Source organism: Phalangium opilio, unplaced genomic scaffold, assembly GCF_054372755.1.
Source record: "Phalangium opilio isolate 3A_F unplaced genomic scaffold, DU_Popi_V2 ptg000113l_1, whole genome shotgun sequence".
In the NCBI taxonomy this organism is placed as follows: domain Eukaryota; kingdom Metazoa; phylum Arthropoda; class Arachnida; order Opiliones; family Phalangiidae; genus Phalangium; species Phalangium opilio.
Window position 1 is genome coordinate 702,896 of NW_028324209.1, and position 15,994 is coordinate 718,889.

Genomic DNA, 15,994 nt, shown 5'->3' on the forward strand with positions numbered 1-15,994 from the left:
TTCGAAAATCCTCCATAGAACCCTTCGAAAATCCTCCATAGAACCCTTCGAAAATCCTCCATAGAACCCTTCGAAAATCCTCCATAGAACCCTTCGAAAATCCTCCATAGAACCCTTCGAAAATCCTCCATAGAACCCTTCGAAAATCCTCCATAGAACCCTTCGAAAATCCTCCATAGAACCCTTCGAAAATCCTCCATAGAACCCTTCGAAAATCCTACATAGAACCCTACGTATTTCGATATATCAGAGATGAGATTTTTGAGTCAGATCAAGTTAAAATTTTAAAAAATCTGATAAACTAAGTTTGACACTTAGAGCTTGCCGAAAGAGTTACAATTTGTGCAAATTAAGATGTAGAAATTACTAACGTTGACAACGTAGCATTTAAAGCTGTTTTTTAAGCCTTAGTCAGCTTTAGTTTTGGTTAATTTTGTTGTACAATATCGCGTGTGTAGTGGAAATAAATTGAAAAACTTGACGCTAACTATTAATTTAGTAATACGAAGTCGAAACTTTAAGTTAGGCTTTGTTCCGTTTTACGCCGAAGCGTCAGCGTAGTACACTTACATTGTTTAGGTTTTGTTTTACTATCTCGAATATGGCGACACGATTTGAAATTTATTTAAACGGAACAACGCCGCTGTTTACACAATCTACACCGATCATACGTAACTCTGACGAAGCGCTATTATACTAAGAGCCCTACATTATAGCCATTCAATGGCGAATGATTCAAATCGAGGGGGTAACCAGTGTAGGGACGTGAATTAATTCAATGCATTTTTAAATAATATACCAAGTGAATTCGTTTACAAGAATGATAACGTTTTTAAAGGAGCGGTGGTGACATTTTCTTTTTTTAGATTAAATATAAACATAAATTGTTTCGTAGCACCAGGGATAGATTTAATTTTAGGAGTAGGAATGGAGAACAGAGTAATGTGGACGCGCGTCAAAGTCCCGGACCCCCTTCCACGGGACGGGGGGGGGTATGAAAGAAGACGCGGGTCATAGCGACAGAGGTAAAAAGGAATTACGTATTTTTCGCCATCCCCGTCAACAACGTCATCCAATAAGATAATTTAAACTTTTCGTTACTTTGGAAGGCTACTGAGCTATGAGTTGGACTGAAGTAAATACTAACCGTTCTCCATTCCTACTTCTAAAATTAAATCTATCCCACTCAAACGAAAATGACAAAAAAATTAATGAACCGATGACTTTATCTTTAAATAAATATAAACATAAATTGTTTCGTAGCACCAGGGATAGATTTAATTTTAGGAGTAGGAATGGAGAACAGAGTAATGTGGACGCGCGTCAAAGTCCCGGACCCCCTTCCACGGGACGGGGGGGGGGTATGAAAGAAGACGCGGGTCATAGCGACAGAGGTAAAAAGGAATTACGTATTTTTCGCCATCCCCGTCAACAACGTCATCCAATAAGATAATTTAAACTTTTCGTTACTTTGGAAGGCTACTGAGCTATGAGTTGGACTGAAGTAAATACTAACCGTTCTCCATTCCTACTTCTAAAATTAAATCTATCCCACTCAAACGAAAATGACAAAAAAAATTAATGAACCGATGACTTTATCTTTAATTAATTTAATTAGATTGTTGCCACAGATTTTTTTCATTTAATAATTTTAAATAGACTTTATCAGTTCCGCCCCACCCCACCATTTGGGGGGGGGGGCAACTTTACTAAACTAGAACGAAAAATAGTTAACCCTAATCAAAATAACGGGACATTTTCAAAATTAATTACACAATGAACCCGAGTATAGGGAAAGAATTTTTGATAACAAATAACTCTGTTTAGAAATTACGCCAAATCTTTCAACGCTTTTCAAAAGCCGTTAACTAACTAACGATGGAAGGAAATAAGACAGAAATAGCTAAGCCTCGTTCACATTGAAACTAGGCCTATATCAAATTAAACAGGGAGTATAGCGTTAACCCTTGGTTTGGCATTTTTGGAGAGAATGTCAGTACGAACTACGAAGTAAGGTTCAAAGATAGAAGATATAACAGACATAGCTAAGCCTTGTTCTAACCGCGTTAACCCTTGGTTTGTCATAATAAGGGCCAATGTCAGTAAATAACAGTGAGGCAACTATCATGACCTAAGCCTTTGCGTACTAACTAAAGATGGAAGAAATTCTCGATACTGAAATTAGGCCTAAGCCCAATTATAGCGGGAGTGTAGCATAGCTAAGCCTTGTTCTAACCGCGTTAACCCTTGGGTTCGTCATAATAATAGCCAATATCAGTAAATAACAGTGAGGTAACTTTCATGACTTAAGCCTTTGCGTACTAACTAAAGATGGAAGAAATTCTCGATACTAAAATTAGGCCTAAGCCCAATTATAGTGGGAGTATATAGCGTTAACCCTTTGGCCAAGGCCGCCAGTACCTTAACATAACTTTGCAAAGGGACGATCGGAGTCTTCGCGTACATATTAATAAACAAAGAATTAATTTAATTTAATGGAAATATACTGTACGTCCTAATTATTTAAGTTGATTAATTAATTTGAATTCAATTCACGTATATCGTAGAGGTGTTAATGATTTCGCCTCGTTAGGCTTAGCGAGTTGGGGAAAAAAAATTCATTAGAGCATACGGGGAGGTACGCCTCGGAAAGTGTCAAAGTGTATCTCTGCAGACGTATTTCCCAGCACCACCCGCAATAAATTAATGGTAAAAAACAACACGAGCGTACTTCCTATCGCCATCCATTCATAATTAATTGTAATATCAACACAATTCCTCTCTTTCTTTCGTTCACATGACATTTTGGGGGGGGGGGTCACTCCTCAAACAATTTGTTACAAAATAATATATGGAAATATTCGCTTTATTCGGTTATTAAAAATGCAAATAATTGAAAGTGAGCCACTAAAGAAAATAATATTTCTCGATTGACCCATGCTAGAAAGATTGATACCATTTACACTGCACGATTCATACAAACCTGGAAAACCTGGAAAAATCAGGGAAATAAATAGTTGACAAAAACCTCAGGGAAAATTCAGGGAAATTTAAAATTTTTTGTAAAATTCAGGGAAATCAGGGAAATTTGCGTCATACAGGGGCCGAGTAATTAAGCAAAATGTTCGTAAACATCCCCTCCGTAGGAATAACATTACACTATACTTTGGAGGCTCATAACTCTGGTTCTACTAGAGATAAGGGGATGTCCTTTGAGTGTGTTATAGTCCTATTTGCCCCCCCCCTCCTTCGTTAACATTGGTTCCATAGGCTACTCCATATACGGGAAAAACCTGGAAAATTCAGGGAAGTATATGGGGAAAAAACCTGGAAAATTCAGGGAAGTATATGGGGAAAAAACCTGGAAAATTCAGGGAAGTATATGGGGAAAAAACCTGGAAATCTCAGGGTAATTTGTTTTCCAAAAGTTGTATGAACCCTGGCCAGGCTACTTGGCGGTCAAAGTGCAATACCAAGTTGCCTGGCCTCCTGCAGTGTAAATGGTATTAAGTCTTTGAAGCTTTGTATGGCGGTGTTAAAACTGGCCAATGAAAACTAGTCAAACCAAAATTTTGCATCTACTATCCTTGCTAATATTAAAGTAAAGTTCTGATTGGTCGACAAAAGAGGTCAAGACTTAGAGTACGTCATACTGAGAATACACTAAAATTAAAGGCTTTCGATCATTAACCTCCCGAGTGCCAAGCTCACTTTTCGTTATTCTTATTAACCTTTGGTAATACGCGGTTTATAGAGAGCTTTCAGATGGGATAGTAGTACGTCACACACCCTCCCAAGTCTTACCGCTGGTCTGGTGGTAGCCATATTGGGTGGTCTCAGCTTCATTCCCGCTTTAAACCCACCAATATGGCAGCGTAAATTATGTCACGAGACTCAGCTCCTCCTCCAACTGAAAACTCTCTATGGTATCTTAAACCATAGCCCACTCGATCACGCGCATCACGACGCAAGCTGCAGCGCAGCGTCCGGGAGCGCTGATCGAGTGGGCTATGCTTAAACGTTCAAGGCGCTTAGAGTGTAAATAAGGGCGATTGTATAAACGCCGCCTCTATTCTCGTGAATAAGACTCACACACTAACACGTCATCAGCTGTTACATTTCGTCATAAGTTGTAAAAACAAATAATGTTTGCGAAATCAGTCATAGATATCTGAAACTAATATAAATTAAAAATAATTACGCATAATTTTTCGCTCAAGGTGATGTTTAGCTAAATTTCTCAATGACTATAATACGTAACATAGTTTAAAAAAAAAGAAGAAAAAAAAAACACGTACACACACACACCACGAGGCGCTGTGTGTGTGTGGGAAGGCGCGAGAAAAGCCATGTATAATTCTGTCGTCATAGGAAGAATGACGTCATATTGTACGTGATCGACTAGAAGAGGGCGCGCGTTATATCGCGTGCCAAAGCTAGATTTATACTAATTATACGGATATGTTTGACGTACGTTTTAGTATATATTTCTTCTGACATATTTTTCACGTAGGATTTGTTCTTCAACCTATACATTGCCATTTATAGAGTTTTGTACGTACATTTATGTTACGCTGTATGTACTTTTTAACGTTATCGTATTCTAAACACGTATTAAATATGTCATGTATTTACCGTAGTTAACGTATTTGTATTTCGAAACGCCGTAGTTGGATCTCATTCATTAGAGTTCTAACAGATTTTTCATTTCAAAATTTTATATTAACTTCCACCTAACCAATTTTTAAAACTTTAGTTTGTAGAAATGTCCGAATTTTTTCTCTAATCAAGGCCCAGCTCAAACGCAAATTCATTAATATTGTAACTTCATTAGATATGTTTCGTAAGTTTGTCACTGGTTACTCAGAGCTTGTCATGAAGTGACGTAAGCGAAACGTCATAGATTCTCAAAAAGCGACGCCTGGTGAGGCGCTATCAAAGGCTTAGTGCAGACTAAATCAAATTGCCTGAATTTTCCAGGTTTTCCCTGACCTTTTTAGGCCGAAAGTGTGAATGTTTACAGCACGTTTTAAGTGCTTATAATTAAATAAACTCGATCTACATTAAGTTTTCAATGTATTTGTTGCACCAAAATGGTTAAGAAACATTTTAACTATAAATAACCGTCTAAGAGATTTTTACAGAGCATTTACTTTACAAAAACAATTCTAGACATTTTTAAGGATTGCTCTAGAGTTCACTCTGTGTTAAGAGAGGATGAGGTTCACTCTGTGTTAAGAGAGGATGAGGTTCACTCTGTGTTAAGAGAGGATGAGGTTCACTCTGTGTTAAGAGAGGATGAGGTTCACTCTGTGTTAAGAGAGGATGAGGTTCACTCTGTGTTAAGAGAGGATGAGGAGAAACTTTCATTACTCTTTCAATATAGACTTATCCCCAGAAATTTTACCCACTAAAACCAAATTCCCTGACTTTGCTGAAATTTTTAAACTTCCCTGACTTTTCCCACACCTTTTCGGCCTATTTTTAAATTCCCTGACTTTTACAGGTTTTCCCCGACCCGTGGCAACTCTGTATTGTCATACTTATGGAACATATCTTATCAACTTACGTTATTACGCGTGATATCTATATCCTCTAAACGGAATTTATGGTAAATAAACTGCAAAGAAAAACAGCGCGCAACTTTGTTGCTAGATGTAGGTTTTGATAATTTTTTTAAGCAAATTTTCCATATGATTCTTGAAAGAACTAGACAGAAATAATCATGAAAACGTTGATTCATTTGATCTCGATACATATTAATTCCGCAAAGCTGAATAAACGTTATAGATTGACGTTATCGCTATGGGAGTTTTTCAAAAAGTTTATCAATGAAACTCTTTGCATTTCTTTCCATAGAAAATACTACAATTCGCCAAGCAAGCCAATTGACGTCAAAATATTATTTGAGGAGTGGAGAAACATTTTTTTTTACTCACCCTATTATGACTAAGAACTAAAAATTCGCGTGGCCTTAAGAAAAAGAACCGCGATGCATTCGCTGTTTGCACTCAAAAAACCCTCGTTTCGTTATCAACTGATTTATGGGTATTTAGAAGGCCATAGTACTAATGTAAGGTTTTCCCCAAAACTAGTATTTAGTATAGAAAGCTGTCGTTTGGGGGCGGAGCTAAGATTCGTCAAATAATTTAAACGGTCCTATTGATGGGTTCAACGCGGAAGGAAAGTTAAAATCAACCAATATGGCTACCAGAACCGTATGGTAAGACTTAGGAGGGTGTGACGTACAATCCACCTTATTCCCTTTCGCCGGAAGTTAGGCTTAGCTCGGGATTCATGGGGGTGAGTAACGGGAAGAAATTCGTCTGTCGTCTACTACAAAAGCCAAAAATATGTGCTGTAGCGGACGACAGACCAATTTCTTCCGATTACTCACCCCCATGAATCCCGAGCTAACTTAGCTAAGCCTAACTTCCGGTGAAAGGGAATAAGGTGGATTCAGCCAACTGAAATCTCTCTTCAGGACATGAGTCAGGACTTACGAATTTATACTTAAATTATTGATTTAATTTTAATATCCGCACCTTCGAAACCAATTTACACTTTAGAAATAGTGTCAAGGGATTTTACATTCACTTTATATTATGATCTTTTAGAGATATACCAAGGCTTAACAAACAGTGAAGTTTCCTTCGCTATCTAGAATGAAATTCTAACGTGTTTTTTTTCGCCCGCTCTCTCTCCTTTTTTTCCTAGAAAGGAAACTGATTCATCCGCCGTTCCTACAACGAATTTATGCCGACGTCATCGTTGGCTGATATCCAATAGGAAGGCAACAAACCCGTCACCCTTTCTTTCTCCGTATAAAAATGGTACGAACGAATTTCTGTATTTTTAACCAACACATTCCCTCCCCCTTTTCCCCCGTTAGAAGTAAATTTACATTACCTGTCAAAATTACGACGAATTCTTTTCAAATTATCACGAAAACCTTTCTTTGTTCAATGATTACAAAGTTACTAACAGGAAATGACTATCGAAAAGTTTCGCTTTAGGCTTAACGATTTCAAAACTAACGGTTTTGTCAAGCCAAGGCTTAGCAACGGGGTTTATTTTCTTACTCGTTTGTATTTCGAAAGTTTGAAGCGCCAATTTGAAAGTTTATTGTTTATAGTTTCCAATAGGAAATGACTACTAAAAATCTTTCCTTTTAGGCTTAACGAAAACTAAGGCTTAGCTTCGGCTTTTTTTTTTTTTATTTCAAAAGCGCTAATTTCAAAGTTGATTAACTCAGAATTGAAGAGGGGTTGGTTAAAAAGTCTTCGGAAATAAAGTTTTATCTCGCAATGCAGAAAGAAAACCCCCGACGTCATCAAAGTCTTAAAGAGAGAATTAAATGGCCAAACAACAGTTTTTCTAATCAATTTAGTATTTAAGAAAATTATAGGTCCAAACAATTTCATAAATTTAGACCACATTTTCAAAGTTTAAAAGGTTAATATTTGATTTATACAAAACCCCGGGCTAGAGTACTCTGATCAATTAGCGACTGTGAGACCACGTGGCGCTTTCAGCTGACAGCGCGGTTTTATGCCCGCGGCCGCTAATTTGTTAGTTTCCTTTGTCAAAAATGAGCACATCTCAAGTTTTGAAATTTATATATAAACAGTTAGTAGAATCTTTTTGATAAGTTTTCTAAACGTTTAACGTTATTTTACGTAACTAAAACGATTATAAGATAATTCTCTCTCTCCATTTCATTCCCCCTTAAACAAAATAATCCTAACCAGGCTAAGATTAGAATCTTGGATTAATTCGGTTAGGCTTAAAAGCGCCAGTGTGTGTAGGAGGTCAGGAAAAAAAAAAGAAACGTCGTAGCCTCGTATTCTTTCTAGAAAATCTTTCTGGAAGAGCTACAGAGTGACGTCATGAGCCAAACCGGAAGGGGAAATGAAAAACAGCGGGTGGGGGGAAGAAATGGAACAAGATAGAAACTCTCCGAGTCCCGAGTTCCCGCCAGCCAGCCGGAAACCGATGACGTACCAACATAGTATATTCATAAAAAGGCAAAGTAGAGCTAGACAGAAGAGCATTCAGTTGAATATCGCTTCTCGCGTTGTCGTGTAGCAGCAGCAGCGCGCTCGACCCTAGCTAGCTAACTTTCTAAGCCTCGCTCAGTTTTCTCTCGCGCTAGCTGCTGGCAGGGTGTGTTACAATTTGATTTGACAAAGGCTTGGCGTTTCTAATCAATCCTTTGAGTACGCCTCGTAACACCGACCGACCGGACTGGCCAATGTCCAAACATAGTCGCGACGTCTAGTCTGAAAGACCCTTAGGCTAGACTAGACGCTGCTTTGTCCGAACGGTTGATTATTAGTGGCGCCCGCCGGTCAATTTCTAATACATTTCCTAATTTGGAAATTGTTTTAAGAAAAATTACGCGTAATTTAAAAATTCCCGGCCACACCATTGTGATAATAAAAACCGGTTTACTGGATTAAGATTATTGTCGTACGCGTTTCCGGTTCAACTGGGTGCGTCAAAATAAATTGAAAACTTCCGAACGTCTTTTCCGAAAACTCAAAATGGAGTAATATATATTTTTAAACTTTTCGCTCAAAAGTGGAGTAATTTTTTTCAATTAAAAGGTAGGGTATTTGTTTTGAATTTTAATTACTTAATTGGGTAAGATACAAAGATTACTAAGAACCATATGAGACTTGAGAACGTGAAGGCATGTATTACTCACTATGATCTCATGGTTTTCCCCCTCCCTCATTATTAATAGGTTGTTAATGCGTCATTTAATACGAATACTGTAGGGACCTCACATCCTCAATACCCTCGCTTCGGGCATTTTTAGCAATAATATTCCAGTTAAGTTACTTAATTCCTCCCCCCTAATAGAGTCGTAGTATCTCACTAAAATTATCCTAAAGTATCTAAGATAGCTATCGAGTATTGGTTTTGGAAGAATTTCGAAATTTTGGAAATTTTCCGATAATATTGCAATGACACTCCCACGTTAAATACCGATAGAACGTAATACGGACAAAGACGCGAAGATGCCATTACTCTATTTAGGGTTAAATTCCAAGTGGCCCGAAATTTCTCCGGAATATTTCCTAAAAAAATACACTAGCAGCACCTCGTGTTTACTAGCGATAGAACGTAAGATACTCCAAAGGCAGGATGATGCCATTAATGGCGGGGTTTTTTCCAAGTAAAAGACGAGTATGACGCGATCAAAGTACCGGTAGGTTTTAAGGAATGCTATCCATTATATATGGCCTTAAAAGGATTTAATATAATTTAGGGAGTTAATCGTTCAAATGACGTTTCGGTACCGGTCGCGGACTTAAGCGAGCGAGTCGTTCGCAAATTTTCACAACAAGTTATCGGTCGGTGACTCTAGCCTAGCGCTTCTTCGAATTCGAATGGCTTTTCTTCGTTTCTCTCTAGCCGCTTCGCTTCGCTTCGGTATATCCCGATTCCGAGAATTTTCGGGTAGAAAAATATTTTTGAAGGAAAATCAAAATTCGATAAATAAATTTCGTCCGAGGCCTCTCACACACTTTTAAATCAAAATGATTTTGTAAAGTTACTCGTGGCAAGAAATTTTTATTGAAATTGAAGGTGGTACCCGTCAAGCCTTAATTTTCTAAGCCTTAATTAGCGCGGTACTTGTATCCTTGCGCTGCCCACAGTGGTGAGTTAGTTGACTACGGATTTTTTTTTTTTTTTTTTTTTTCAGATAGGGTTGCCACAATTTGAAATAAATAATTTTCAGATTAATTTCTATTAGATCCCACTTATTTTTTTAAGGTCAAAGATAGTTGTCAAATTATTGGTTATAAACAAGTTAACTCTTAATTTGTAAATTGTTTAAAAACATATTTGTTGTAATGTTGCGATGTTCATTCAACATTGCAATTTTCCCCACTAAAATCCAAGTCATTTTCCCACTAAAATCAAACTCCCTGACTAACCTAGGTTTTCCCTGACCCTTACTTAATTAAGTCTGCCTTAATTCAAAATATTAGTTAAAATTAATTGGCTGACTCTGATTTAATTCTTTAATATATTTTGCGAAAATCTTTAGTTTTAATCTAAGAAAATTATATATTTTATGACAGGAAAACGGAAATTGCGTTATAAAACTTTTAAAGTACACTTGCAGGTGCTAGCGTTTGATTTTTATTTTTCTCGTGTATTTGGAATGGAAAGGAATAGTTAGGACTTTTCAGTTTCTCTCTTAGAGGGCGGGCTGGGGGGGGGGGACGCTAGATAGTTAGACCGCCCAGGAACTGAACTGAATTTTTCGGTAGCAAAACTCGCTCGTGAAAAAAAAAGCATTTATACCATGGACCAAAAAGAAAAAAATCCGCAGGACCGCGTTTGCCTTAACGCGGTTTTAAATTACTTCCTTGAGCAATTCGTGAAATCAACCGATAAATAGTACTTATAGTTTAAGTTAGTTTTATTAATTTAATTATTGCGTAGAATTTCAAAATTAATTATAACATAAGTTGATAAGATATGTTGGCCATAAGTTTGTCACTGGTAACTTAAAAACTGGAGCTTGTAATTTTGAAGTGATTGAGGTAGGTCATAGATTCAGGGTAAAGCGAAGGAGGCCCTGGTCAGGCGCTGCTGTCCAAGGCTTAGTATTGCAGACTAAATAGGACCTAGATGGAAGTCCTGCAAAGTAACCACCGAGTGTAGTGTAGTACTTCAATTCTCGTTTATTTCGTTCTGCTAGAACTAGCTCGAGCTGTAAGTCTCTAGCATTACGAAGGATGGGTAGTAGTGTCATGCTTATGGAACATATCTTATAAACTTATGGTTCTAATGAAGAGTAGAATTACAAATCTAATTGTTATCTAAAGGGGTTAGAGAAATTTCCTTTAGTTAATTTTAACCGCGCTAAGTCAGGGTTGCCAGTCATATGTTATTAGAGCATCTCCAGCAGGTTTGGAAGTGAATTTAATTATCACAAGCTTTTCAGTCTGTTGTAGATATGGCGGTTGAATTGCATTCAGAAATAACTGGCAACACTTGTCGACATACTATCTATAGTTATAAATGTACCGCGCACCATGGTAGGCAATACATCTTGGATTTACCATTTTTTTGGTCCATGCTTTTATCGTTTCGTTGCCTACGTAGGCAATGCTTTTATACAAGCGGAAGTCGCGGTGGCGGCAGACTGAAGAAAGTCCTTTTCTCCATTAGTAACATAACATCAATAAGTACGACATTTTTTATGGTCTCGTAATAAGCAACTCTATTTTACTATTACTATCATTTGAAATTTTTTGTTGAAGCGATTTAAATAATGAATAGGGACTTGGCAATTAGGGCTTAACTCCGCCCCTAGCGCCATTATGGTATGAGTTATATCGGTTACAGGGAGGGTGACATTAAACTTCGCCCATTCGCCATTTTGGCGGCAGAATTTAACATGAGCTCTATAGCCACCAGAAGGTGACTCCATCTGTTGGCTTGTTAATTTCATTGGCTGAAAAACCAATGACGTCTCACCCCCCTCAGCAAATATAACTCTATAGAATGAAAGCTATATAAGCCCCTCCTCCTGGTATGTTTTTTAGCACTAGTGGTAGGTAGCCTGACGTTGCATGACGTAGTACTGCCAAGTCCCTATTGATTTTTTTTGTGCCGGTTGATTAAACTCTGCTTTGAAAAAAATTTGAAAGAGCAAAAAAGCGTAATGGTAGGCCTAACATTTCTGGGGAAATAACCAAGGTCGAGATAAAACTAGATGCCTACTTTTTTAGTCGGAAACACAAATCCTTTTTCAAACTTATTGTTCGTACGTTACTTATGTTATAGGCTACCCTTTTAACAAAAAAAAAAAAAAAAAAAAAAAAAAAAGAATTCCCAATCCCCCTTCAAAATTTATCTTTTCTCAAAAATTTCTTCTTCTTTTGTAACCATTATAGGCGGCAAAAGCATCCAACTTGGTTTTGGAGAGAAGTTCAAGCGAAAGTTTCCGAGAATTTCGTCTTTACCAAAAGGATTCTTGTAAACCGAAGCACGGACGGACCTGCAGTTCAGTTGCCCGGCCGCCTTTCATCTATTTCCAAGAAATCTTTAAAAAGTATTGGCAAGAAGTGATATCTAGTTTATTAGGGAGAAGGTATAAATTCGCGCCGCATTTATAATCTAGCTTTATCTCCAGTCCAAACCAAACGTAGGTCCGGAGTTAATAATACCCGCCTCTAAATTGCAACCAGCATCTCATTGGTTCTTGAAAACTCACGTCAGCGCGACGCGAATGATGAAAATTACAGTCATATTTTCTGACTGAGGAGAGTGTAGCGAAATAGCCCGGCCTCCTTTAACGTCCCCCTTGTATTTTGAAAGGGGGACTGGGACTATGGCGCGCGAATTCTTAGGTATCTTATACCTTCTCCCTAATAAACTAGATATCACTTCTTGGTATTGGCGGGAAAAGACTTCTGGATGGCTGGCAGTTTGGCGGGAATAATATAGAAACGGACGGGCGCGCGCGCGTTCTTTCTTTCTTTCTCGTGGCTCCCACGTGCTGCATCAGGTGCTTGTGACTGCGTCTTCATATCAGTCAGGTACCTGAAGTAGCGCGCGGATAGCTGCGGGGCTTATCAACATTCGTCATCATCATCTACTAGATACGTAAGTCAAATTTAGTAACCACGCGGGACCCCATTTTTAATTTCTTAATGAAGGAAATGGCCCGAAAATAATACACATTTTTAATCGATTTAAATTTGGATCTACGTCAAAATCCAGGGTTCATACAAACCTAGAAAAATCAAGGAAATAAATAGTTGAAAAAAAACCTGAGGGTTTTTTCGAATTTTTAGTAAAATTCAGGGAAATGTGTCAAAAGGGGCTGAGTAATTAAGCAAAATGTTCGTGAATATTCCCTCCATAGGATTAACATTACACTAAACTTTGGAGGCTCATAACTCTGGTTATAGCAGAGATACAGGGATGTCCTTTGATTATGTAATAGTCATATTTGCCCCCCCCCTCCTTCGTTAACATTTGCTCCATAGGATACTCCATAAACGGGGAAAACCTGGTAAATTTCGGGAAGTATATGTGGAAAAACCTGGAAATCTCAGGGAAATTTGTTTTCCAAAAGTTGTATGAACCCTGAAATCAAAATCGTTAACAAAACTATTTCCAAACGCTTTCAATTCATTTTTTCTACGAATGTTTTGTTCAAAGTTGGCGCGCTTAGCCTAACGTTTATTTTTATATCAGAAACTTATAACCAATTAGCGACATTTCAATCTCCCTTGAGACATGACAGACAAAAACAATTTTTTTAAACCATTAAGGTTAAAAATGACAGGGCATTCGAGTGGTTCCCCCCCCCCCCAAAATGAAATTATTTTTAAAATTTAAAAATTTGAGTCGCCTCGCGGTCTAGTAATTTCAGACAAATTTTTTCGTGCTTCCGGAATTCTTGGAAAATATATAGTACTATTAAAAATAACAAAGTATTTTAGTAAATGAGGCGGATTATGACGTTTCCAAAGGAAGAAAAAAATTATTATTAATAAGATATGCCCTTGAAGCGGAATATGTGATAAAATCATTGAAAAAGTTCTGCTACGATATAACCTACCCCACCCTAAACTTTAGTATCATCACTTTCTTGGAATTGCCAAGGGTTTGAAGGAAAAAAATAAAAAGTAGTGTAGCTTCAAGAGGACCGTGTTACAAAAAGGGTGGAGTTTATTAAAGGAGTAGGTTTTATTTAATTAAGATCTGGATGTCTTAAAATTAGGAAAATGGCATTGGTTTAAAAAAACTTAATCTGTATTATAAGCGAGATAATACAAATATAAAACGCCTCTGACTTTGGGAAATGTCTGACGTCACGCGAGCGAGCTCGGTCGTTCATTGACGGGGGCGCCATATGCCTTAGCTAATAAGTCATCCTCCGAGCGAGAAGCAAAGGCGCTCCATGATTTCATCCCCCGTACGAGTAAAAGAGCCGTGACGCTTTTCGTTGGAATTTCAGGAATGCGTCCCGCAAGATTAGAAAAAAGAATTAACATCCTTTTGGTGCTCGTTGGCGTACGGACGCCACTTACAAAATACACCACCCTAAACAAAACCCGTTTAAAGGACAAGTCTTAGCGAGACCGCCTGCCTGCTTAGGGAAGTTAATCTATCTATAACTTCTCCATGATTTTACGGGCAGTTAAGAGCGCCTTTTTGGGATAATTTTACGCGCAGTTCAGAGCGCCTTTTTTGGATAATTTTACGCGTAGTCAAGAGCGCCTTTTTTGGATAATTTTACGCGTAGTCAAGAGCGCCTTTTTTGGATAATTTTACGCGTAGTCAAGAGCGCCTTTTTTGGATAATTCCAACCGCGGTTAAGAGCGCCTTTTTTGGATAATTCCAACCGCGGTTAAGAGCGCCTTTTTTGGATAATTCTAACCGCGGTTAAGAGCGCCTTTTTTGGATAATTCCAACCGCGGTTAAGAGCGCCTTTTTTGGATAATTCCAACCGCGGTTAAGAGCGCCTTTTTTGGATAATTCCAACCGCGGTTAAAAGCGCCTTTTTGGATAATTCCAACCGCGGTTAAGAGCGCATTTTTGGATAATTCCAACCGCGGTTAAGAGCGCATTTTTGGATAATTCCAACCGCGGTTAAAAGCGCCTTTTTGGATAATTCCAACCGCGGTTAAGAGCGCATTTTTGGATAATTCCAACCGCGGTTAAGAGCGCATTTTTGGATAATTCCAACCGCGGTTAAAAGCGCCTTTTTGGATAATTCCAACCGCGGTTAAAAGCGCATTTTTGGATAATTCCAACCGCGGTTAAAAGCGCCTTTTTGGATAATTCCAACCGCGGTTAAAAGCGCCTTTTTGGATAATTCCAACCGCGGTTAAAAGCGCCTTTTTGGATAATTCCACGCGCAGTTGTAAAAGGAAATCTTAACAATTTTAAATACACTACACCTTGACAGTAAAAAAAACATCGAAAATGAGCGCGCGGCGCAGTTTTTGTCAGATGTCGTTGAAAAATAATAAAATATAGTACCTAGTTCACCAGTGACGCGTGAACCAAACACGTTTTCTAAGGGACGGGTACATTCCCAAATTATTTTAGGATGTGTTCGCGTACTAAATTCCAATGGGGTGACTAATTTCTTTCTACAGTCTTCAATGATGCGGAGGATTACCCCAATATAAATACACTCAGACCGGAAAGTAGTTCGTTCATAAAACAACCGGTCCAGTTCCAGTCTGTCATGTTTCTTTGAAAGTTTGAACTCCCCCCTTTTTATACCCCCTCCCACCCGTCTTTACTCTTTCTAAAGGGGGATGTCTGGGTCTGGAACTAAAATGCATATTTCAAGTCCATTGCCCTAAATTATTTTGTAACTTGGTTAGAACTTCGGGTTTGAAATCAAAGAAGCTAGTCTCTGGTAAATTGTACTTCATCAGGTGCTCTGGTTAAGGCAATTCCAGGCATCTTATGGAGTGCAACTGACGGGTGGCCATTAAACAACTTTAATTATTGATTTAATGTAAAATTATCAAGTTTTTCTTCGATTAATAAAGATTTAAACTTAATTAAAATTGTCGTTATAATTATTTACTTTGAAGTTAAAAACATTTATACAGGGTTGCCACAAATGCAGAGTGACCATATATTTATAGGAAATATTAGGAAGATTTTTTAAAAAAAACGGCAAAATATAGGAAGATTTTTTTTTAAAAAAAAAACGGCAAAATATAGGAAGATTAAAAAAAAGGGCAAAATACAGGAAGAATTTTTTTAAAAAAAGGGCAAAATATAGGAAGATTTAAAAAAAAGGGCAAAATATAGGAAGATTTAAAAAAAAGGGCAAAATATAGGAAGATTTAAAAAAAAGGGCAAAATATAGGAAGATTTAAAAAAAAGGGCAAAATATAGGAAGATTTAAAAAAAAGGGCAAAATATAGGAAGATTTAAAAAAAAGGGCAAAATATAGGAAGATTTAAAAAAAAGGGCAAAATATAGG

General features: G+C 37.7%; 1 long non-coding RNA gene across 3 annotated transcripts in view; it reads left to right on the forward strand.

The window, feature by feature from the left end:
* Positions 1-15,569, forward strand: part of LOC149623149 (uncharacterized) — a 37,770-nt gene extending 22,201 nt beyond the window's left edge. Inside the window, exons 2-3 of one of the 3 annotated variants that reach the window (XR_016374906.1) lie at positions 6,718-6,833; positions 11,925-15,569. This is a non-coding gene — a long non-coding RNA (uncharacterized LOC149623149). Of the gene's footprint in view, positions 1-6,717; positions 6,834-7,607; positions 8,610-11,924 lie in introns of those variants that run through there. The other 2 variants (XR_016374905.1, XR_016374904.1) reach the window with 2 other exon arrangements.
* The last annotated feature ends 425 nt before the right edge of the window (positions 15,570-15,994 follow it).